The sequence below is a fragment of the Pelodiscus sinensis genome, chromosome 23 (assembly GCF_052426305.1).
Source record: "Pelodiscus sinensis isolate ZL-2025 chromosome 23, ASM5242630v1, whole genome shotgun sequence".
Taxonomy (NCBI): Eukaryota; Metazoa; Chordata; order Testudines; family Trionychidae; genus Pelodiscus; species Pelodiscus sinensis.
In genome coordinates this window covers 15,705,198-15,731,460 of record NC_143074.1, presented here as the reverse complement: position 1 = coordinate 15,731,460, position 26,263 = coordinate 15,705,198, and the positions used below count along the sequence as shown (strand labels likewise).

At 44.8% G+C, this 26,263-nt stretch overlaps 1 protein-coding gene across 1 annotated transcript in view; it reads right to left on the bottom strand.

The window, feature by feature from the left end:
- Window positions 1-26,263, bottom strand: part of CFAP77 (cilia and flagella associated protein 77) — a 127,297-nt gene that overhangs the window by 71,903 nt on the left and 29,131 nt on the right. The window lies entirely within an intron of this gene.

The following is a 26,263-nucleotide window of genomic DNA, read 5'->3' as shown; positions in this document are numbered from 1 at the left end:
ATACATGTGTGAGAGTGAGTGGGCTGGGAGGCATAGCAGCTGAACAAACTGCATGGAAAGCTGCGGTGCTAAGTCTTGGGCGGTAGGGGAAGCAAACAGAGAGGGGACGGATGTCATAAGAAACCAACTGCCTTCAGCTCTCAACTGAGGTCAGTCAGTGGGGTAGCACATGGTTGATACCTTGTACATTCTGGTCCAGGAGCTCATGCAGAAAAACTGCAATAACCCCAAGGACCAGAGCAGTGAACACTTGGTGAGATCTTTAATTCCCCAAGGGATCCTCGTGAGTTTTCTGCCTGCCCTGCTAATTTTTTACACTTAACCTGGCTTTCCAATTACTGCTTTGGGTTTTTCAAAGGCAGCACTGGTATGGGGGTCAAACCTGCAACCGAAGCCCAGAGACTATGCTTGTTATATTAGAACATAACTTATTTTTTCCCATATTTTTAGTTTAAATAATTTGGGGTACATATTAATAGCAGTTATTTTTGGCTGTTACTATGTCCTTTAGTCCTTCACATAAAACACGGTGGGTCACACTGCTTGTTTAACACACATGAGTGATGTCACTGATTTCCAAAGGGGCTAATTGTGTGAGTAAGACCAGCAAGACTTGGCCCTAAAAAGCCAGTATTTGCTAAGTCAGATGTTTTATTTGCTTCAGAATTCTACATGTTCTCTTATTATTCTGCTCTGTTGGAGTTCTGACCCATATTTTCAGTGCAGCAGTCCAACTTTGGTTGCTAAAAGGTAAAGAAATATGTCTCCTCACATCTCCCCCAACCCCTGTTCAGCTGCTGTGGTATTTTCCTTCATTATTCTGGTGCCTCAGACAGTAAACCTCTCTAATTTCCTACATCGCGGCTATTTATTTAAATGCTAACTCACATTATGAAGTGATAATCCACAAGCGCAGGAGATAATTTATGAAGCATTTAAATTAAGAGGAGCAGCTAATTGGGAGCATGTGTCTTATAAGCCCTGCTAACACCAGAAAACTACAAATTAGAGGAAAATGGAAGATATTTTTATCTTGCCTTTTTCTTTTGATAATGCACTTAGGAAAAATATTACCATGCATCACACAAACCATTGCTGCTCACAGAAGTCTACTATTCCTTTTCTGTCTGCCGTATAGCCAGTCAGACATGCAATGCTTTCATTATTATAAATACCTCATTATAACACACACAATAATCTTTGTTCCTGAAGAAGGTGGGAAGAGGTTTTTTCCCCCTTCTAAATAAGGTGGAATAAATTTTCCCATAGAGGTTCCCTTCTCCGCCATACACAGTAATTTAAAGAGCAAAGACTCACTGGATTATATAGAGATGCTGAAATGCATTTAATTTAGGGCTGCATTGTGTTGTATGAATTTTATAGGTTTCTGCTGAAATTAGAACTAATATAAATGGCCATGAATCAAAGAGTAAATTTGCCATGACCACAGAATGGTGGCTCAACATATTTAGAAGCCGATTATATTTGGTACCCGTTGTTTCTTGTTACCAAAGCTGAAAATATAAATCTCAGCAAGTTTCAGCGGTAACTCTTTGTTCTTAAGGGCAACACTAGCCAGAATTAAAATACTTATGCACCCCAAAGTACATGCAGTTTCCAATGGGACAGCTGTACAGTAACTGTTTCAGTGTTTCACATTACGGTGACAATCAATCACCTCTAATAGTCCATAAAATCCTGCTGGGCTAGAGCTGACTGCGCGGGACAGGTCTCAACACATGGCAGCATGCACAGCTGCTCTGAAAGACTGTGAATATCAAGAAACGAGTCATTGCCCATTCCAAACCTCCAAACACAGATCCCGCCTCCCCATTTTTCAAATGTAATTTGTTACCACAAACAGGAGGATGGAATAGTCAGTCTATTTACAAAGTTAATGCCTGTTTTGAGGGAGCACAACATCCCTATGGCCGCTAAAAGACTGAAACTGTTATTTGCTTAGAGTAGGAATTTCAGTCTATTTTGTTGATGGTGCTTTGATCACAGAAAAGGGTTGCAACACGGTCTGCTGTTATATGCGTGGAAGTGCTTTGCATCATGTCCTTAGCAAACAATGGAACCTAGAAGGAGTGACATGGGTATCTGCACTAAGGACCACACTCAGATGCAACCACTTTACAGTACTGTAGTTAACAGTACCATTTTATTTGATCTTTAGTTAAAGACCACCTTTATTAGGCAACCAGTTCTTGTAACTCCCTAGTGTGGTTACATGAGACAGGTTTCACTGGCAGTGTAAAATATCTCACGCACATCCATACCTGTCGCAGGAATGAAATAAAATGCATTATGGCCCTTGGAAGGAAGGTGCAAGGGAAAGGTATGTGAATTAAACACACGTGTGTACATACTGTGGATATAAAATACAGTTTTAATCTTTGCGTGCCTAGTTTTGCTCTTACACATCCCCCTCACTTATACCTTGTCAAATGCAGTCATGAAACGGGCTCTGGCATGATCCGTGTTGCACTTAAGTCCAAGGGAAGCCATAAATCTGAAACTTCAATCACGTCTTTATGAACATTCAGCAAACACAGATGGAGGATTTATTCAACATGGGACAACAAAGAGGAAACTGCAGGGGTTATTGCGGGAGATATTGGTTTAACTCAGGCAGAACTGCTCCCATGGGCCTCTCTAGGGGCCAGCCGATGAACAATGACAATAACAAGGCAATTATGAGGAGGAGGGTGGGGAGGGTCAAATGCTTGGGTAAAATATAGGTAAGTTTCCAGCATGGTGGCCAATCCAAGGCTGTTTGTGCTCTTCTATGCTAAAAGATTGTGCCTATGTAATTTTATTAGTAGCCAGGGTCCTAAGAACAAATCGAGTGTTTACAAAGCTATGTGGGTTTTCTTTAAAACAGGGGTGGGAAACCTTTTTTGGGTCAGGGGCCACTGACTCACATCAGAATCGGTCAGGAGCCACCCACAAGTGAGAAGTAAAGCGAGCAACCCCTGAGTGAGAAGGAGAAAGACTCCTCACATTTACCTTACACACCAGAGCTTAGGGGGACCCAGGGTTGAATATTTTGTGTGCTCCAGCCCCACAGGTGGGTGGCAGGGGGGCTGGAGCATGAGTGTGGGCTTCCCAATGCTGAGTTTCAGGGGCCAGATCCAGGCAAGCCGGGAGCCACATCCGGCCCCCGGGCCTGAGGTTCCCCACCCCTGCTTTAGGAGGTTAGGAACACCCTCCGCTATATTATTAATAGCTAAAAGTCACATAGCTACAGAGGATGTGATTTACTGTGTAGGTTTTCATGCATTTAGGACTAAATCCTTGTCCCTAACAGACAGGCTCAGGGGATCTCATCTTGGGCTAGGGACTTGGAAACGTCTGGCTTCTGCTGCTGGATGGCTACAGAGATGCACCATAGCAGCCTTGGATGTGTAGTAATGCCTGTGATTAGTGCACATCCTCTGTGTAGGGGAGAGCAGATATGCTGGTCCTCCACCATGGATCATAGAGAACCCCTCTCTCCACCATGCAGATCAGAACTTCACAGTGCACATGGGTGGGCGAGAGAGTACAGACCTTCCTTCCTCCCATTCTGGAGGAGAACAGAATCATGGGCTGTAGGTGAGGGTTTGTCATGGCTGTAGAAGAGAGTGAAGGATTTGGCCAACAGAGTATACCAATAATAACAGGGGTGGTGGGTGGTGGGGAGAGAGTGAGTGGAAATGCAGGAAGAAGCAGAGAAACGGAAAACATTCTTTGTCTCTGTCTCCGATCCAGGGTAACCAGAGCTCTGTTGTGAGAAAATCTGCAGTAGCTCTTGAACCAGCTTGACCCTGCAAGTCCTCTTGAGATTGCTCACTGAACTGGTGTCCAACCACGGCAGCACTAACTAGCAGCATGTCATGTGGGAGAGAATCGTTTTCTAATCTTACAAGCAGGACAAAGAGCCAGTTTCCTGCAATATGTGATCTAGAGAGAGAGATCCAAATCCTGCTAATCTTACGCGGGCAAGGAGGCCCACTGATATCAGGGACACTGCATCCATGAGTAAGGCCTGCAGGATTTGGCATCATTCACCTCAGTTCAGTCCTAGGCATAAGCATGCTGCTGATTTGATATATGTTTGGTCACTTGCTATATTCTCAGCCCCTTAGCTTCTCCCTCTTTCTCTCTCTCTCAATGGCCATTTTCAAAACCGAGAGTAGAAAACAGAAGAGCAGCATTCTTAGTTCTGATAGACAAAGCTCAAGGGGGGAGGGAGACAATAAGCAGGCACCATTACTCTGAAGTTAGTGGGACTGTGCCTGCCTTCATAGAGGCTGAATGTGACACACTTAGGCTACGTCTACACTGGCCCCTTCTTCGGAAGGGGCATGCTAATTTTGAACTTGGGAATAGGGAAATCCGTGGGGGATTTAAATATCCCCCGCGGGATTTAAATAAACATGGCCGCCGCTTTTTTTCCGGCTTGGGGAAAAGCCGGAAAAAAGCGTCTAGACTGGCGCGATCCTCCGGAATAAAGCCCTTTTCCGGAGGATCTCTTATTCCTACTTCGAAGTAGGAATAAGAGATCCTCCGGAAAAGGGCTTTATTCCGGAGGATCGCGCCAGTCTAGACGCTTTTTTCCGGCTTTTCCCCAAGCCGGAAAAAAAGCGGTGGCCATGTTTATTTAAATCCCGCGGGGGATATTTAAATCCCCCACGGATTTCCCTATTCCCAAGTTCAAAATTAGCATGCCCCTTCCGAAGAAGGGGCCAGTGTAGACGTAGCCTTAGATGGGGGCTATTTAGGTGTTAATGGGGCCTGCTTCTTCATTAGGCAGTCTTGTGTAGCAGGACTGAGACCAGCCGCAAGCATTGACCTTCCTCAGTGAGATGCTAAGACAGAGGATTGAATAGTAAGGAGGAAGTTTGATTATTAATTTGTATTACTAGCATGCCTAGGAGCACAGACGAGTACCCACACTCTGCTAGGTGCTGCACAAACACAGAACAAAAATTAGGCACCAAAGATTTGGTTGGAAGTGATCAAAGCTGTTAGACTCCTGGGGAAGCTGGCCCCTACTGTTGCCCCCCAAGAGGAAAGACATTTGCTTGAAAATCTGCATGTTTCCATCATCTATTAGAGACATCAAGAAAAATCTTTCTTTTTGAAAAGAGGCAATATCAGAAAAGCAGGAATGAAAGCGATTCAACCCCCACCTGTCCTACCTTCCCTCCCACTCTACTCATGGCTTCCCCTTCCCTTGCCAGCCCATGAGCTGCTTGTGTTAGCCTGCAGAAGGAGGTTTGAAATATTACAAGAGGGGGTGCAGGCAGTGCTCCCTGCGGCCTTGCCCCCGATGGCAGGAATGCAGACATAAAATAACCAAGCAACATCAGTAACCTGTCGCCAAAGCCCTGCTCCGAGGCGAGAGTTTTCCTCCCTGCCGTGGCTGTTAGCTGCAATGTATTTCTCCCTGCACTAAGCACCGTCTTTCCCAGGGCTGCATTACGATGATTTATAAACCCCATTTCTGTGGAAAACTAATAGATCAAAGTGAGGAGAAGGCAAAGGAGACACTAGCAGCTGGAGGAAGATATTGAAGCATGAAACAAAAACAGAAATGAAAAAAGAGTTTGTGGCACAAGCAAATTGTTCTGTGTTGCACTTTTATTATAGAAAAATAATAGGGGCATCTGTATTTTAATCTGCCTTTTTAGAGAGACAGTTATGTAAAGCTCATGCTTATGTATGTGCTCACATGTCTAGATTATTAAACCAAACATTTATTCCCACATTTTTGCCCCTCTAGACATCTAGCTCCATATTTTTGATACCTTTCACATTTTAATCAACATCCAGTTTTCAGGGCTCCGTAAATATCAGATATAAGGCCAGATTCTTAGTGAATTTTAATTCATTCTGGCTGAATCTGAACTTTAAAAATGCTTGTTTGCAGATGGAAGGCTGGTACTGCATTTTGCAAGGGGTATAGTTCAGTGATCTGAGCGCAGGAGTGGAAGCCAGGAATAGCAGTGTGTCAAATCCTAGCACTGACACTAACTTGTTCTGTGGCTTGGCTTGTCACTTACTCTCTCTGCTTCAGTCTCCCCATATGTAAAATGGGGAGAATGGATTAGATTAATTAGTGCAACTATCAATTTCTGGCAAGATACATCTGGATTGAATTGGAGCCAACAGTACATACCAGTACTCGCTCTGTGTTGCAATGATTATTTAGTGCATTAATATTTGTAAGGGCTTTGGAGATGCAAAACTAATTGGGGCTTTTTGTGTGTTCTGCTTGAGTGATTCAACCATCTGTACTCACCAGACATCCTTTATTTCAAACAGAGGTAACTGTCGAGAATTATTATCAAAATAACCATAATCCTTAGCACTCTGAACACACGAAGTGCTGTACAAGTGATGTACAAACATTAACTGATACCTACAATTTCCCTGTATGGTGCATACATAAGTGCAAATGGTAAGACAATAGATGAAATGTAGTGAATTAGGACAAACAGCAGCACTGTCCTGAAACAGGCATATGTAGGGAGGCTTTTAGGTGGGTTGTAAATGAATGTACAGACCCTCAAGGTGGAATTTTGCTACATTATGTGAGTGGGTATTTGTCACTTTTGAATGTTTGCATTCATCATATTTATTTTACATTTCTTGTGTATTTAGTTTTTTGTGGTTTTTTTTTTTGGCAATTTCCTGTTGCTAATTAACATTACTGCCTAGTATTACAGTAAGTCCAGGTGGCTATCTTAACCCAAGCTCCTCTGTTTCTGTTGCCTTGTTTTCCCCATTTTTGAAGGAGGCCTTCATAACAGTCCCACTCAAAGAGACGGGCTGTTCATGCTACTTCACAGAGATATTTACACTGTTGAATTAAGTGCCTGTGAAAAGTGCCAGCCTTGGAGATTGATATGCTATGTTCCATCACAGGGGATGAAATAGGTCAATGGAGGGATGATAGGAGTTGCTATAGGGAACTTTCTGGGTGTCTGGCTGGTGAGTCTTGCCCACATGCTCAGGGTTTAGCTGATCGCCATATTTGGGGTCAGGAAGGAATTTTCCTCCAGGGTAGATTGGCAGAGGCCCTGGAGGTTTTTCGCCTTCCTCTGTAGCATTGGGCACAGATCACAGCTGAAGGACTCTCTGCATGTTGGGGCCTTCAAAGTATTGGAAGGCTTCAATATCTGAGACATAGGTGAGAGGATTATTCTAAGAGGGGTGGGCGAGATTCTGTGGCCTGCACTGTGCAGGGGATCAGACTAGATGATCATAATGGTCCCTTCTGACCTTAAAGTCTATGAGTCTATGAGTCTATGAGACAGCAGAAGAGCACAATTCCTTTCTATACTTATTTGCAAAACTTTGGTGTCCCAAGACCACCTGTAGGGATGTGAGGGAGTTGACTCTCCATGACACACTTGGTTTGCACCTTCTGTGTTGAGAGGCTGCCAGTTAGTGGGGGCTAAATGGTGCCACTTGTGATGAGGGCACCTGTCCACTAAGGACCAAACCAACTTCATTTCACATAGTCCTCCAAAGAGCCTTCTGGTGGGAATAATTTGCAGCTCTTGTATGACCTGGACCAGATCTGAATTAGTATCAGAAGCAAAAGTTCATCCCTACTCCCTGAACAATCCAATCTCTTTTCAATCCACTGGAACGGTAACGTTAATGACAGAAGACAATCACTTGTTCTCTGTCCCAACCCCATATATAGGGCCTCCACCATGCGCTTGTCTACTGAGCACAAGATCAGCAGTAATAGAATTAATATTTGAGGCTGTCTGCTGCATGATAGAAAGATTCAGCAAACACATTCTTTAATATCTATAGATACCTATAAGATTGCTGTACATATCTGCGCCACTGGATGGAATCTGAACTTTGTCAAAGAGCCTATGCTGAGAGCAACTAAAGGAGATTTTTCTTTAGCTGAAGGGGCCTCTGCTTCAAAGCAGGGGGCTCTGAATTCTCTCCTTCCCAGCGTCATGAAGTTTGTGCAGCATGGTGACAACTGTGAGATTTCCTCCTCTGCCCCAGCCACTTGGCCACACTCCTCCTGCAGCAAGAGGAGACGGGCAACAGAGATGACAGACAGGTACCGTAAGAGTTCCAGCACTGTGGACAATATTCTCTCAGATCCCTGTGGCCTGGCAGAACTCAACCGTGTGGTTCCGCTCCCTGTATGTGCAGAGAAGTGTCGCTTTTGTCTATGGCTGCACAATGAATGTAGGGAGAACAGATCTCAGAGTTGAGATCTGCCAGGTTATGTGAGAGGAGTATTTTGTCTTGTAACTTTAACAAGGTGGTAGGTTAAGAGAAAAACTGCTAGGGGAAAATATGGGGAATGTTCTCTCTCCAGCCAGGCAGTGCTCCACTTTGCAAAAGCACCAGGGATTCCCCATGTGGCTTAATTTATTATTTTCCCAGTCGTTAAATGCCAAAACAATAAAGCAAAATCTATTGTTAGCTTTAAAAGGCAGGTGATTTGCATATGGCTGTGATAGCCCTACGGCTGCCTTCATTTAAACTCAGTAAGCTGAGGTACCTTTATAAATTACGACTTGTTTTACATTTAATATACTGAACTATATTAACATAATATTAAGGGGCTGACTTCACAGCTTAATTGCTGATCACGTAGAAGGCTGGTTTAGCAAAAGCATTAGTCTAGCTGAGGTGTGAAGTGACATCAGATCGAATAACACACTGCACAAAGGTAACTGTGAAATGCTCGTTTTCTAGCACAGTCAGATGCTCCCCTGAGAGAGCTCTTGAAAGCCGGGGTGATTTTTATCCCACTGTTGGGTCACCCCACTGTGCTAGAAGTTACCACCTACTTGGACCTCTGCCACAGATCGTCACCAAGACAGCACAGCATGCATATGACACTAACTGTACAAAATCTTCCTGACAAAATCAATGCTTTTTATTTCAGAAAGGCTTTGCATAGCTAAGATAATACAGCATGAGATATCACTGTCTTGCAGAGCCATCCAATAATCATGCCAAAATTGCCTCAGAGTTACCCTATGATGTTGCTATCACCACTGTACCTCGTCTTCCTGGCTTGCTCCCACCTTTTTTTTCAGTTTGAGCTTCACTTGTGTCATGTTGAATGTCCACAGTTCATCTCTGTGAGCAAGGGCAATGTTTTAGATAATCATTACTAGTAATATTGGTCTAATAGTCAGCTACATCCAAAGACTGTGTGCTGCAGCTGAAGAGGGGTGTATGCAAATCTTGCTTGTACACCTCCGTGGATCCTAGGCTGGCTGAAGGCTGCTCTGATTTAGTCAGTCACCCAGTAGCACCAAAAAAATGATGTCAGCTGGGCACTACATGGGCATGAGGCTGTATCAGCCTTTGTCCTCTGTGTTGACTTCAGGCAGGTGGGCTTGTATGAGAACTGTTAGCAGCTCTGTGACACCAGAAAATCACCCTACCTTGACACTTCTGAGTGGCTGAACAAGCTTTGTCTCAGAATCCACCAGCTGTGTGGTGCCAAGTGGCACACAGCATGGCTACGTCTACACTGGCATGATTTTCCGGAAATGCTTAAAACGGAACAGTTTTCCGTTATAAGTATTTCCGGAAAAAGAGCGTCTACATTGGCAGGATGCTTTTCCGGAAAAGCACTTTTTGCGGAAAAGCGTCCGTGGCCAATGTAGACACGCTTTTCCACAAAAAAGCCCCGATCGTCATTTTCGCGGAAAAGACTATTGGGCTGTCTACATTGGCCCTTTTCCGGAACCATTTTCCGGAAAAAGTACTTTTGCCCGAACGGGAGCAGCACAGTATTTCCGGAAAAGCAGCTGATTTCTTACAGTAGATCGTCAGTGCTTTTCTGGAAATTCAAGGGGCCAGTGTAGACAGCTGGCAAGTTATTCCGGAAAAGCGGCTGCTTTTCCGGAATAAGTGGCCCAGTGTAGACACAGCCCATGGGTAAATTGGGCCCTGCATATCAACTATGCAGCGGCATATTATAAAAATCTTATATGTGCAGGACCAAGTCACACCCTGAGCTATGTTTGAGACAAAAGGCTCTCAGCCACTGTATGGTAGCCACAAATACAAAAGAGCAAAATGAAGGGGTATAAGTTATCTGAGACGTAGGCATAGGAGCTTCAAGTGAGCAGCAGTATGCCGAGGCTTCTGGCCTGCCGTTGGGTTCTCAGCAGGGGTCCCAATGGCAGCCCTGCGTGCTCGGGAGCAGCAGCAGAGAACCCAGCACCCAGGATCCTGGCTGTTGTCCCCATTTGCTGGGGCTTCACTCTCTGCCTCAGCTGGTAGTGGGAGTGAACTGGGGTAAGCGGGCTCAGCAGCCCCATTTTTAAAAATGCTCCCACACGACTGCTGAGACACTCTCTCACTTACCTTTGAGTGCCATATATAGTTCTAAATTCCTTGGACATTTTAGACTCTGAAAGATGAGCTGGGGTCAGATTTTAGATTTAAAAAGATGTATCTTGGCTGACAGTGTTGTATGTCATGTTCCAGGTCAATTAGATTTAAAAGGGTAGAGTTATAGACCCCCTGAAAATTGGGGTTTATAATGGAAATTCTGGCAAATTCTTAACTACAGGGAAGCTACCAGCCATTGCTACAGTAATTGGAAAGGGAGGGGGGAAATCATACTGTTTTTCAGTGCTTAGCTAAGAAATACAACAAGAGAGTTTATAGCTTACAAAACACAGCTGCACCATCTCAAATTGGGTGGAAAAATGAACCTTGATAATTTATTACACCCCTAAAGTCACAAGAATGTACCTATAAATTACTTTTTTTTGGAGGGGGGCGGGTGGTACCACTGTTACCTTCTGTACAACTTACTTATTAGTATCATAATTTATTATTATTATGCCCTGCTGCAAAAACAGAGGCAGATAAAATTCAAATCTATTAAAACAACAGCTCCACTTTCTCTGAGCCACTGAGGGACACCATTCCAAAGGAAATGAGATAAATTACTAAGATGAATGTATGCATCTTGTATTACAGAATGTTGCTTGTATATATGCAAGTGTACAAAGATAATTTAACCAAAAAAAAAACCAGAATTGATTTAAGCTTTGCCATTCAGAATCTGGCAAAGAGGGACTTAAGTGTCAAAAGGCCAATTAGGTATTTTTAAATGTACTGATTATTTTTGGAAAATCATATGTTAATTTTGCATAAATAGAATGTACAGATTGTTGAAAATACATTCCTTGTTTCTATTTCAACTGGTTCTATGTTTAAAACAACTTTTAGCCAGCTGTTGCAGGGAAGTGGAGATTATACTGATGGAATATGTATCCTGATGTGAAGGAAAGCCGGCGGGAATAGTAACAAGCCAAAATGGCTCCATCAGAAGCTCTTTAATGAACTAAAATGGAAACATGAAACAAATTTGTAAGGGATGAGTATTAAAGAATAGTGCAAGCATATAGGGGTAAAATGAAAGTGGCTAAGACGCAAAATAAGATACACCTAGCACGGGGCATAAAAGATGGTCTGTAAATGCATTAGGAGCAAGAAACAGACAAAGCAAATTGCAGGTCCTCTGCTTGGTGGGGAAGGAGAGCTAATAACGGATGACATTGAGAAGAATGAGGTACTTAATATCTACTTTGCTTCAGTCTTCACTAAAAGGTTGACTGTGACCAAATACTTAACACAATCTGTGTTAACAACAAGATGGAAGGAACACAAGCCAAAGTAGGGAAAGAACAGTTTAAAGAATATTTAAATAGATGTATTTGAGACAATGGGGCCTTATTAAATTCATTCTATAATATTAAGAAACTAGCTAAAGCAATTTTGGAACCCTAAGGCTGTGTCTACATTGTTGCGATCTTGCGCAAAAGCAGTTGCTTTTGCGCCAAAACTTGCTGCCTGTCTACACTGGCCGCGAGTTCTTGCACAAGAACACTGATGTTCTAATGTATGAAATCAGTGCTTCTTGCGCAAGAACTATGATGCTCCCACTCAGGAATAAGCCCTCTTTCACAACTGTTCTTGCGCAAGAAGCCAGAGTAGACAGGCAACATGAATTACTTGCGCAAGAAAGCCCTATGGTTAAAATGGCCATCAGAGCTTTCTTGCTCAAGAGAGCATCTACACTGGCAAGGATGCTCTTGTGCAAAAGCACATGCCAGTGTAGATGCTCTCTTCTGGAAGAAGTCTTGCACAAGAAAACGTTCACACTGTCATGTGCGAGCTGTGCTTTTGCGCAAAGCGCCCATGGCAGTATGGACGCTCTCTTGCGCAAGAAAGCTCTGATGGCCATTTTAGCCATAGGGCTTTTTTGTGCAAGAAATCCCTGCTGAGCATCCACACTCCCCTCTTGCATAAGAGCTCCTGTGCAAGAGGGCTTACACCTGTTAAAAAAGAGTGTAGCTCTTGTGCAAGGAGCCCTCTCTTACCACACCGTACTGTAAATTTACTTGTGCAAGAGTGGGCAGGCAGTGTGGACACTCTGCAGATTCTTGTGCAAGAACGGCCATACTTGTGCAAGAAGCCGCGAGTGTAGACATAGCCTAGGTGTGTGGGTTACCCAAGCATTTAGGAAGACAGGATTAGAGTTCAAAACAATTTGACACACTGGAGAATTGGTCTGAAATCAGCAAGATGAACTTCAATAAAGAAAAGCGCAAATGTGCACAGCTACAAAAAGCAACAAAAATTATTCAAGTTTAGACAACCTGACCTATGAGGAAAAAGTAAACATACTGGGCATGTTTAGTTTTAAGAAAAGAAGACTGAGGGGTACCTGACAAGTCTTCAGATATGTCAAGGGCTGTTTTAAAGAGGACAGTGACCAATTGTTCTCCATGTCCTCTGAAGATGGAACAAGAAGTAATGGGCTTAATCTGCAGAAACAGAGATTTAAACTAGCTATTAGGTGAAGCTTTCTAATTATAAGGGTAGTTAAGAACTGAAATAGACTCCCATGACTGGAGGGTTTTTTTTGGTCTAGACTCTAGGCTTACTTATTTCCCAGCTCTGGTTCTAATTATCATCTCTAAGGTGCTACAGGACTGTTCATGTGTGAACTGAGTGACAATGAAAGGTGTTGCACTGGCAGCCTCTGGAGTCTGATGCCACAGAACCAGCCAGTAGCTATGCAAAATTCTCTACATTGCACTGCTAAAGTGGCGCAACCCTGGAGGGTATGAGGTAGAGAACCAGGAGTAGGTCAGCAGAGCAGCATTTGTACCTGTACGTGAAAGGCGTCCCCTAGTAGATTTTCTACCAGATTCCTGACCACCGGAAATTATCTCAGCCAGTTAACCTTGTTTTATGCTGGCAACCAAAAGATGGTGACAGTGTGTTGCTACTGAGGCAAAATGTCAGTCACCACAAGGTGAAAGGCTCTGCAGCCTATGAACCTTCCAGCTTTATTTTTGGACCTTGATTCTGAGTGGCTAGACAAACCCACTGAAACTCTCAGTAATCACCCAATATCAGCATTTGAATGCTATTGTCTTCCATTCAGAAAGCACCTTAATGCTTTGACAACAATTGGTAATTTTAGACCATTTTGTGGAAAGAAGTCTGTCAACCACTGTTTGGGTACCCATTTGACCTCATTTCCACTAAAGACAATGGGCATTTCCTATCACCTTCCCTTCACTTAATTACTTTTTTAGGTAGATAACTGAGCTAAAAAACAAAACTGTTCATAGAATCATAGAATACTAGAACTGGAAAGGACCTCAAGATGTCATCAAGTCCAGTCAGCTGCACTCACAGCAGGACCAAGCACCATCTACATCCAGGGTGGCAAAAAGGTCTCCGCATACCAGAGCCGACCTGCCAAGTGGGTGAATCTGGCCCACGGAAGCCCTGCTGCTCCCCCGTCCCCAGGCCAATTGGGACCTCGGGGCGAGGGAGCACCTGAAGCCTTCTCCGCTCTGCCCCTGCCCTGTGAGCAGCGCATGGTGGGGGCAGAGCAGAGAAGGCTTCACGTGCTCCCCTCCCCCCAGGCCTTTGTGTGAAGCCTCCTCCCGCCCTGCCAGGAGCATGTGGCACTTTGAAGCGCTGCGCGCTGCTTGCAGGGTCAAAGAGAGTGGAGGAGTCTTCACGCTCTCCCCTACCCCTAGGCCAATCAGGGCCTGGGGGAGGGGGAGCTGAGTAAAGCTTCCTTCACCCTGTCCTGCCCCGGCAAGGAGCCCACAACACTTCAAAGTGCCACGTGCTCCTTGCAGGGCAGAAGGAGACATCCCGTGCTCCCCTGCCCCCAGATGCTGATTGGCCTGGGAGTGGGGGAGCATACTAAGCCTCTTCCAGGATGTGGGTGCCTAGTGGGAAGGGGGGGTAAAGGAGCTCCCCCACCCCCAGACTAATCATGGTCTGGGAGTGGGGTAGCCCTTCCTTTTCCCGTTTAGGTCCCGCCCCTTTGGGGTGGCCCGCGGCTACTTCAGAAATTTTTGAAGTGGCCCCCTGGGCAAAAATTATTGTCCACCCCTGATCTACATCATCCCTGATAGATTTTTGTCTAACCTGCTCTTAAATATCTCCAGTGATGATTCCACAACCCCCCTAGGTAATTTATTCCAGTGTTTAACCACCCTGGGTACGTCTACACTACAACGTTAATTCGAACTAACTTAGTTCGAATTAGTTAATTCGAACTAAACTAATTCGAACTAACGCATCTAGAACTAAAAACTAGTTCGAATTAGCGTTTTGCTAATTCGAACTAGCGCGTCCACATTAAGTGGACCCTGAACCAGGCTTAAGGATGGCCGGAAGCAGTGCCGGCAGGGCATCAGAGGAGGACTTAGAGCGTGGAGATGCTGTCTCAGGCTAGCCAAGGGCTGAGCTTAAAGGGTCCCGACCCCCACCCTGGACAGACAGTTCTCAGGGGTGCCCCGCTTGCAAAACAGTCCTGGCTTGGATTGCCCGGAGTACCCACACGGGGCACATCACAGCACTCAGCCATCAGCCCGGCTGCACTTGCCGCAGGCTGCCATCTGGGGAGAGGGGACAATTGGGGGGCTGCAGGAGAGCTTCCACCCCCAGAAGCCCGCAGAGCCAGCCCAGTCCTCCCCATCGGGGGCTCATGCCCCATTCCTCCCTCACCTCCTTCCACTTACCCTTCCCTAGCCCCTCTTCTTGATGTACAAAATAAAGATAACGTGTCTTCCAAAATGGAATCTGTCTTTATTGAACAAAACTGGGGGAGACTGGGAAAAGGAGGTGGGAGAGGGGAAGAGAGAGGCTGGGAGAGGGGAGGGCAACTAAAATGATCAGGGGTTGGGAACAGGTCCCATATGAAGAGAAGCTAAAGAGACGGGGACTTTTCAGCTTAGAAAAGAGGAGACGGAGGGGGGACAGGATAGAGGTCTCTAAAAGCAGGAGTTGGGTGGAGACGGTGCATACAGAAAAGTTCTTCATTAGTTCCCATAAAGAAGGACTAGAGGACACCAAAGGAAAGGAATGGGTAGCAGGCTTCAAACTAGTAACAGAAAGTTGTTCTTCACAAAGCAGAGTCAACCTGTGGAACTCCTTGCTGCAGGAGGCTGTGAAGGCTAGAACTGGAACAGAGTTTAAAGGGAAGTGAGATCAAGTCATGGAGGTTGGGTCCATGGAGTGGTATTAGCCAGGGGGTAAGAGTGGTGTCCCTGCCCAAGGTTTGTGGCAGGCTGGAGAGGGATGGCACGAAACAAATGGCTTGGTCACTGTCTTCAGTCCATCCCCTCCAGGGTCCCTAGGGTTGGCCGCTGTCGGCAGACAGGCTACTGGGCTAGATGGACCTTTGGTCTGACCCAGGACGGCCATTGTAAGCTCAGGGCTCAGGGTCGGGGGTCTCAGTGGACCCCCTTGATTCTCTTGTACACCTGCTCCTGGGTGGCCAGGCTGGCAGCTATCCTGCCCAAGCCGGCCACTTTCCTGTGCCTAGTGCGGAGATCGTGGACGAGGTCCACGATGTCCGCACTAGCCCAGGCGGATGCCCGCCTCTTGTGGTCCCGGGCAAGTTCCCGGGAGCCGCCAGCCTGGTCCCGGGATGAGGGGGAGGGCTGGGAGGTATCGGGTGGGTGGCTCGATCTGTGCCAGGTGCAGGGTCTGCTGGCTGGGTGCTGGCAGGCTTGCACCTGGCACGGGCACCGTAGCCAGCCCGTGCCCCTTTAAGGGGTCCGGGGCCAGGAGGGGGGCAGTAGAGTTTCCCTGGTGTTGGCCAGAGTGGCCACCAGGGAAAGCTGGGGAGGGCTAGCCTCCCACTAGTTCGAATTAAGGGGCTACTCACCCCTTAATTCGAACTAGCTAGTTCAAACTAGGCTTAATCCTCGTGGAATGAGGATTACTTAGTTCGAACTAAGCGCTCCGTTAGTTTGAATTAAATTCGAACTAACGGAGCGCTAGTGTAGCGCCTAGGAAAGTTAGTTCGAACTAACATCTGTTAGTTCGAACTAACTTTGTAGTGTAGACATATCCCCTGACAGCTAGGAAGTTTTTCCTAATGTGCAACCTAAACCTCCCTTGCTGCAATTTAAGCCCATTGCTTCTTGTCCTATCATCAGAGGTTAAGGAGAATATTCCCTCCTCTCTCCCCCGCCCTTGTTAACACCCTTTTAAGTACTTGACAGCAGTTATCATGTCCTCCCTCAGTCTTCTCTTTTCCAGACTAATCAAACTTAGTTCTTTCAGTCTTCCCTCATAGGTCATGACTTCTAGACCTTTAATCGTGTTTGTTGCTCTTGTGTTGCTCACACACTTTAGATCCAAAAACAACTGAGGGGCCAAAGGAGGACTTGCCTTTCTTAGGATTCTAAATGAAATTCCCTCATTCCCTGACACACAGATGGATTAGCACAGATGAAAACTATACAGAATGGTTTGTTGTATAGTACCCACTGTCCACTTCTGGAATCATAGGTTCAAATCCTTCTTAGGGCATGACAGAATCAGTTTGGTGGTCTAGGCTTAATAATGGATGTGTCCACCTCACTATGCTGCAATACAGTTGGGCATAACTGATATTCTCTACTCAGGAGAGGCCTGGAACCCAGATATATAAGTGTGTGCCAGCTCAGGACTAGAACGCATAGAGAGGTCAGTGTGTTCAGTTAGCACTGCACCTATCCTATAGTCTTATGTCTAACTCTAGCCTTCTATTCAGCCAATTTGTTGTTTTTTAAAATAATTTTGTGTTTGTGATACAAAGTTCATTTTACACCTTTCAAAGTAATATAACAGTCAGGTGGGTTTAGACAGCTTCACTTTTATGAATGCTCGGGGTCTTCTCACATCAGAGTTCATGAAACAGAAATCCAGCTAAATCTCAGTGGTTCAAAATGTAAACAAACTTAATAAGAAAAGAGTCAGCAATCATTTCATCTTGCCTACAAAGTCTGCCACTCTGATCTTGAAAACAACATCCAAGTCATACAGTAAGGCAACAAGACTTCACCATCTTAGTAAAGAAGCGGGGGGGTGGGGGGAAAAGCATAGATTGGTTAAGTCAGGAGATGATACTACAAACTAGCTATGATCCTGCAGATTCAGATATTTACAAATCCACGAGTGGCATGCAGTAGTCTGGAGATCAGATTTTTACTCTTGTACTTTCACACTCTGTGGGTACGTCTAAACTACATGGCTCCGTCGACGGAGCCATGTAGATTTGTTTTTTTGGCAAAGACAAATGAAGCCGCAATTTAAATGATCGCTGCTTCATTTAGATTTACATGGCTGCCGCGCTGAGCCGACAAACAGCTGATCAGCTGTTTGTCGGCTCGCGCGCTAGTCTGGATGTTCCCCCTGTCGACATCAAAGCCCTTTGTCGGCAGCCCCGGTAAACCTCATTCCACGAGGAATAACGGGGCTGCCGACAAAGGGCTTTGATGTCGACAGGGGGAACGTCCAGACTAGCGCGCGAGCCGACAAACAGCTGATTAGCTGTTTGTCGGCTCAGCGCGGCAGCCATGTAAATGTAAATGAAGCCGCGATCATTTAAATCGTGGCTTAATTTGCCTTTGCCTATGTGTCTAATCTACATGCCTCTGCCGACAGAGGCATGTAGTCTAGACACAGCCTGTGTGTGTGTGTGTGTGTGTGTGTGTGTGTAATTATATAAACAATTTGGCACATGCTTTTGTACTACACACACACACACACACACACACACACACACACATCTTTTGGCAGGGGGATTAAGTTTCATGTAAACTGGTTGTAAATTCTGTTCCTAAACTAAAAACCGAAAAACAATTTAAAAACAAGCTCTATAGAATAGGGATCTGCTGCCTTGAGAGTTGTAAGATGTATGAAATGCAACTGCGTATGCACAGGTGTGGATCATAAAGCTCCATTTAACATCCTACCAAATCTGGGCTCATACATTAATTATCCCTTCTCTCTTCTTAAAATAAAACACTTTAAAGTCAACTTTAAAATCAAGTTCCTCCTTCATTTGAATGTCAGTTGCAAAGCCAACAATTTTAAAGGATTTTATTCTTTAAAGTTTAAACTGTCATTTGTTCAAATCATAATTAGCAAGATTCTCGGAGGAGACTAAATTTTCAGTCTCCAAATGACAAGCTGTGGATGACATGGATCTTTCTCCAGATGTGGCATTTCCCTTCTTGGCAGGGAGTAAAACAGGTGTTCATGTGGCTTTAGATATCAGCCTTTGTCCAGTATATGGTAAAACTCCTCCTGAGTTGCCAATCTTCTAATACCCTGTTCTTCCAATAAGTCCTCTCTGATTTGTAACATTCAGCTTCCCTTTTCCCAAGAAAGAGGAATTGAAGCAAGTTCCTTGTAAGATTTTGCTGTAGTGAGAGTTAACTAGATGTAGGGGACTATGTTAGGAAAAGATACCTCTTCCCATGTTCAAATAAGCACTCATTATATTGGGCCTAGTATCACTTATATGTTGATATGTGTCTCTTGTCTGAGGGCCTCAGCCTGCTGTTTCCCATTTAATGAAATGGAAAAACTGTAGACAAATTCCAGCTGGTTCTGAAATATCCTGGATGGATACAGTGGCCAGCTCTGTCCAAGGTACTGTTATAAATCAAAAATCAACAAATGGTCTGGTAGCACTTTAAAGACTAACAAAACATATAGATGGTATCATGAGCTTTCACGGGCCCAGTCCACTTCTTCAGACAAACGGAGTGCTGGATGTCCAGAACTAAAATACAGGCAGTCCCTGGGTTACGTACAAGATAGGGACTGTAGGTTTGTTCTTAAGTTGAATTTTTATGTAAGTCGGAACTGGCTTCCAGATTCAGCCGCTGCTGAAACTGACCAGCGGCTGACTACAGGAAGCCCGAGGCAGAGTTGCTCTGCCCTGGGCTGCCTGGAATCAGCGGCTGATCAGTTTCAGCAGCAGCTGAATCTGGACGCCTAGGACAGAGCAGCTGGGGCGCTGCGGGGATCAACCGGGCAGCACCCCAGCTGCTCTGCCCCAGGTGTCCCCAAGTCAGCCGCTGCTGAAACTGATCAGCGGCTGATTCCAGGAAGCCAGGGGCAGAGCAACTCTGCCTCGGGCTTCCTGTAGTCAGCCGCTGATCAGTTTAAGCAGTGGCTGACTTGGGGACACCTGGGGTACGTCTAGACTACAGGCTTCTGTCGACAGAAGTTTTGTCGACAAATACTGTCGACAAAACTTCTGTCGACAAAGCGCGTCCAGATTACATTGAGTTCTGTCGACAAAGCAAGCTGCTTTTGTCGACATGGTAGTCTGGACGCAAAGGACAGTTTCCATTCAATAACACCTTCTGTCGACAGAAACTCTGTCGACAGAAGGTGTTATTCCTCGTAAAATGAGGTTTACATACGTCGACAAAACTGCTGAGTTCTGTCGACGTTATGTCGACAGAACTCAGCGGTAGTGTGGACGCAGGTATAGTTTTGTCGACAAAAGTCCACTTTTGTCGACAAAACTCTGTAGTCTAGACACACCCCTGGGGAAGAGCAGCTGGGGTGCTGCCCAGTTGGTCCAGTAGCGCCGAGGAGCGGCGCTGCAGGACCAACCCAGCAGCCCCAGCTGCTCTACCCCAGGCGAGAAAAGCCTGGTCTGCTGGGGGGCGCACTAGCTGCGCCCCCCAGCAGACCAGGGAAACCCGGACGGCGGGACCGCGGAGATGCGCCGCGGTCCCACCCACATCCTCCCCAGCTTTGCTCCATGTCTCCCTAGTCTGCTGGGGGGCCTCCAGGAAGACGAGGAGCAAAGCCGCGGAGGGGCTCGGGCAGCAGGGCAGCCCAGGCGCTTCTGGGCAGTCCTGCTGCCGGCTTCCCCCGAGGCTTTGCAAAGCCGCGGAGGGGCTGGGGCTGCGGGGCAGCTCAGGCGTGCCTGGGCTGCCCCGCAGCTCCAGCCCCTCCGCGGCTTTGCAAAGCCTCGGGGGAAGCCGGCAGTGGGACAGCCCAGGCGCGCCTGGGCTGCCCGGCTGCCCGAGCCCCTCCGCAGCTTTGCAAAGCCTTGGGGGAAGCCGGCAGCGGGACAGCCCAGGCGCGCCTGGGCTGCCCCGCTGCCCGAGCCCCTCCGTGGCTTTGCTCCGCGTCTTCCTGGTCTGCAGAACAGGGAGACGCGGAGCAGCTTTTCTCGCCCTGGAGTACACGGGCGGCGGGACCGCGAGGTCCCACAGTCCGTGTCCTCCGGTGCGAGAAAAGCCCCGTTCATAACTGCGGATCTGATGTAAGTCGGATCTGCATAAGTCGGGGACTGCCTGTAAATAGGGGAGAAGGGGGAGGAGGGAGAGAGAAGGAAAAAAGAAGAGGTAGTGGGTATAAAAATATCAAGGGGAAAGCAGAGCTGGATCGTAACAGGAAAAACAAATAGTCTATAAACACCTAAAGACTGGATAGGCAAAAAAGGCAGATAAGAATCATTAGTAAGCAACGAAGGAGAAGAGTACTAACACCAGATACCATACAGACAAAGAATCATTGGCACCTTCATTGTTTGGTAGGTTGATAATGTCCCAGCCACCCAGTATCTTTATTTAATCCTTTAGTATGAGTATCAAACTTGTGAATGAATTGTAGTTCCAGTCCTTCCCTGTGTATTTGGCTTGTGGAATTGGTCTGTAACAAAACAGCCACATGAAGATCTGTTAAGAATGCCCTGGTAGACTGAAGTGTTCCCCAACAGGTTTTTGTATGTTCCCTTTATGGATATCTGATTTGTGTCCATTCATTCTTTCTGGTAGGGACTGTCCAGTTTGTCCAATATACATTGTAGTGGGGCATTACTGGCATTTGATGGCATTCCTGGATGTGCAGTTAAATTAACCTCTGATTTGGTGGCTTAGGTGGTTGGCTCCAGTAATGAGTTCGCTTGTATAGATATGTGGGCAGAGTTGGCATCGGGGCTGATTGCAGGGCTGGGTTCCTGGATGTTTATGATGTAGCTGTGTAGCATGGTTACCGGAGAGAATTTATTTCAGTTTGGGGGGTTGTCTGCAAGCAAGAATAGGCCTTTCTCCCAAGGCCTCTGAGAGTGAAGGATCATTTTCCAAGCTAGGTTGTAGATTGTGGAGAATGCGTTGGAAGGGTTTAAATTGTGGACTGTACGTAATGACAGATATTGTCTCCCCGAAAAATGTGCATTTTTGTGATGGTAGGCCATGGAAGATATTACTGCAAAACAGTTCATTCACTATGGCTGAATTACAAAATTATGTCTATATAGAAATAATTCATTATGATCCCCATTGTCAAATGAAAACTAGGGACTTATAGAATTCTGCTGCTGTTTGGAATGGAGAGGATGACAGACTCACATAAGCAAACTGCCGAGGGTAGCCGAGTTAGTCTATACAGGATAAACTTAAAAAACAAATGGTCTGGTATATATTTTGTTAGTCTATAAAGTGCTACCAGACCATTTGTTGTTTTTTAAGTTTATCACATAAGCAAGTGTAGGAAAGAACTCCATGTGACATTTCCCCTTCTCCATATATCACAGATACCTTACTAAATAAACTGTTCAGGATTGGGATTTCATGAGGGCATAAGATTAAGTATTCAGAGCTGGAGTTGACAATATGGCTGGCTGCTTTACGCAATATTACCCCTTTTCAACCACACTGAAATTCTGCCTCATTAGTTTTGGTCACTAATTTCCTGATTCCTTCTACATCAGCAGTGGGCAATGTAGACATTTTGTTTACTGTTGCCTACATTCCACTGGTTTCCATCCACGTAATTTTTTTCCTAAAGTGGCACACTCTTAAAGCAAGGGCACGTGAAGTGAGGTGTGTGCTGATAGCACACAATGTTGATTGGATGCAGAGGGAGTCAAAGTGCTGCTACGGTTTAGTCGGCACACCCTGCAAATTCTGGGTACGCAGGTGCAGTTAGCAAAACTACCCTATTCTGGGAGACCGTCTTGGTTACGACAATCTTGTGGCCACTGAGGTGAAAGAGGGCCACTTGCTAGCCTAGGTTGCCCATCACTGTTCTATACCCTCTGGTGATTTTTGGCGATCTAGTGTTTTGGCACGGCTGTGACTTTTAAGGACCAGAACAAAAGCTTCAGAATAGCACGCAGAGATGGAGGGAACTGCCTCTACACATAAACATCCTGAGATCCTTAAGTATTCTGGGGCAGCCATGCACTGGAGAGCCACATCCCCATCCTCTATATGTGAAGGAAATGTCTTTTGAAGGAGACCACACTAGGGAGGTGCACAAGTTTAAACTTAGAAAGAGCTCTTATATCCTGCTCAAGATTATATTCAGCTCCACTGAAGCCAGTTTTTCAGGTACCTTCCCCTTTCTATATAATACAGGATGATCTGAGCCTCAGGTCTTGTTTTCACTAGACAGAAGAGCGATGCTGCCATGGTCAATCTTCTGAAGTTCGATTTAGTAGGTCTAGTAAAGACCTCTAAATCGAACTCAGAGGGTGCCCCCATCCATGCCCATACTCCTGCTCCTTGGGAGGAGTAAGGGAAGCTGATGTTAGCGTTTGCTCCTGTCGACCTCCCACTGTGGGGAAGGTGTGGAAACTTGAATTAAGCTATGTCGACTCCAGCTACGTAATTAACACAAATAATCCAATATTACAAGATGAACACTGCTAAAACAATATTAAAACACATCACCTCTCTTAATGCTTTGTGATCTCTGGTCCTTTGTTTGCAGTTTTGGTTTTGCTTTGTTTTTGAGGGATAAAGACCCTACCTAGCTGGAAGAAACAGGTAACTTTCTCTTTTTTTTTCTTTTCTAGCATGTAATTTCTTTCTCACAGCTAATAAATAGGTCATCTTGTACTTTTAAAAATGCCAACATGCAGTATTTCAGTGAAATAGTGATTCTACATTAAAAAGCTGTCAACTTCACTGCAATTTGCCTGCACACTGCACTGTGGAAAGATACCTTGTCATTCATGGTTCAGTGCTGTTTTCCTGAAATATCTCCGCTTCTACATAAATAATGAATGTTGTTGCATGAAAATATCTGGCATGAAGTCTGATTTTCATTCCACTCTAAGGAGCTGCTGTACATAGTCCATATTTATTGTCTGATCTTGTTACAAATCTTATTGAAGTCACAGCCCTGGTAATAGCACAGTGCCTGTTCCCACCTGCATGCAGGTGTTCTTATCTACTGTAACTATTTAAGTCCCCATAAATGCTCCCTTAAAAGGACTATGTTCCATTTAGCACTGGAAATGTAAAGACTAGCTACGTAAAGAGAAATTGAGAACACCGGTTTCCTTTAAATATTCTTTCATTTTTACTACAATGTGGAGTTCTGTTTTCCCTCACACAATATAGGCCGATCATTCTCTCTTGATCCTTCATTCTCTCTTGAGTTCTTAAAATGGAGTCTACTTTGAAAAATGACAGTGTAAGACAAGTATCTTCTTACTGAATAGTTCTTCTCTGTGTAGCCAGTTCTGCTACTTTTTACTCCTGTCAGAACTCAAGACAACACAAAAATGGGGGAATCTGGATTCTATCCAGATCCTATATTATCAAGAGAATTGTTAACTTCAGTTCCAACTGCAAAATCTTCATTGCACTGGTGATGCCCAAACAGGAAAGAACCCAGCTCAACCTTCAGATTCCTGAATTTAATCATAGATGCATAGACTGTATGGTCAGAAAGGATCGCTGTGGTCATCTAATCAGAGTTCCTGTGTCACACAGCCCATAGGACTTCCATGAATTAATTCCTGCTTCAAATCTAATAGCTATGGGTAAACCAGGCTGTCTCTTTTAGTAAAACATCCAATCTTGATTTAAATATACCCAGTAATGGATAATCCACCACAACTGTTGGTAAATTGTCCCAATTACCCAGACTGTTAAAATTTCTAGTCTGTGTTTGTCTAGCTTCAACTTCCAGTCACTGCATCTCGTTATAACTTTTATCTGCTCGACTGAAGAGCCCTCTGTTAGATTTCTGACCTTACAGTATAGCAAGTATATTACATTACCTGTTGTTTTAGTAAGGTAATAGTGTTAATCTCAAAGTTAGACAAGCTCTATTTTCAATAAACCCATACTGATTAGTATAAATCATATTATCCACCATAAATTCTTTATTAATCGAGTCCCTTATCAGCCATTCCATTATTTTCCCTGAGATCAATGTCTGGCTGACAGGCCTATAATTATCCAGGTCATCCATTTACCCTTTAAAAATACTGGCACAAAATTAGCTTTCTTTCAGTACTTGCTCAGAGAGCTGTCTTTTACAAAAAAACGGCCAGATCTTCAATTGATGTAAACTGGTATAAATACATTGACTTTAATACAGCTATCATTAATTTATACCTACTGAGGATCTGAAAACTTTTCTCCGCATTAAAAATAGGGTAACATGAGCATGCTGGAAGGTACACTTTAAAGCAGTGACTGCTGGTTGGGATATACCATTGTAAATAGCTTTAAAACCACCATCAGGTTAAACTGCCTGAGTTCCAAACTAAATATTTGAGTCACTAAATGGTTACTTATATGAGTAAGCTTTATGCACATTCATAGTCCCACAGAGGGAGGAGTCCCGCCTTTTGAGTGAGTTTTAGGTACCAGAAAGAAGAGAGATGGTTTTTCATGTGGATAACACTGGTCCACAACTATGCAACATTTGGCAGTTTCTGTTGAGTTTTTGGGTGCATCCGAACACAAAACTTGTGGGATGTGAGCCCCATACAAGCTGAAAAATGGGAGGGAAGGAGAAGGAGTTTGCACAGAAATCCCTGTGAACCAAATTGCTAAATTTTACAAGAGTTGAATGTTGATGAGTTTAAATATTGTACAAACATCCTGGTCCATTTGGTTCTACAGTAATTTAATTTTTAGTGTGTGTGCTAATTTCCTGATGCCTGTTGTTGCTACAAGCATTAGCTGGGACAGAAAGTCAGAGGACTGACCCTAACAAGGAGGAGGCTTGGGACATGCTAATAGTATTAAAAGGTTAGGGCCTGGTGAGTTCTATTAAATGGAATATTGGTTGAATTCTTGACATCTTAGCTGACCTGTGGCACATTCATGGGATAAACAGTGCATTTAATAGAGCATCATGACTGAAGCCTCTAAATACCATCAAGCATCAGTACCAATTCTTCAAGATATATTACAGGCTCAGCCCTTGGAGCGAGGATGCATTGAAAATAGCTCACTTGCTGTCTTGGAAGCAGCATAGGTAAATATATTTCAGCTTTATTCTATTTTCAGTTCAAAATCAAAACCTGTCGCCCCATGCTCGCTTACACTCTCTCTCTCTCTTTCTCTCTCACTTTTTGTTGTTGGCACTTTATGTACAGAAACACACACTTTAAAGGCCAGGCATTAAGATTTAAAAGCTATCGGGCATAGTACAAGAAAGATTGAGAAGAATTTTCTTTAAATCCCCCTCCCCAAAAGGAGATTAAAACATTAAAAAGACCAATTAAAGAAAGGAATCTCATGGCAACATTTTCATTAACCCTCCCTAGTTCTTCTTTCTGTCTCATTAGCCATTAGAGAGAGGAAGGATCATTTTAATTAGCAGCATTGTAAAGCTTTATTTAAGGCACCCGTCCCTCCTGCTGCTCTCTGGATTACCCTGTCAGCTTATAAATACAATACCAAATCATTAGAGCCCAAAACAACATCACTGAAGGGTTTGGAAGAAAGGGGATCCACTATGGTCAGTATTTAGGGCTCTTTAACAATGTCCTTTCTCCTTATTCAGGCATAATTCAAGCGTAATATTGGGCTTTATAAAAAAACCTCGATATCCTCTTACAGCAAAGCCTTCGGTTTGAGGCTGCCATGTGTTCACTTTCTTCCCTTTTGTTTTCAGTGCAGTGAAAGCACAGAGCCACATCTGATAGGATCGA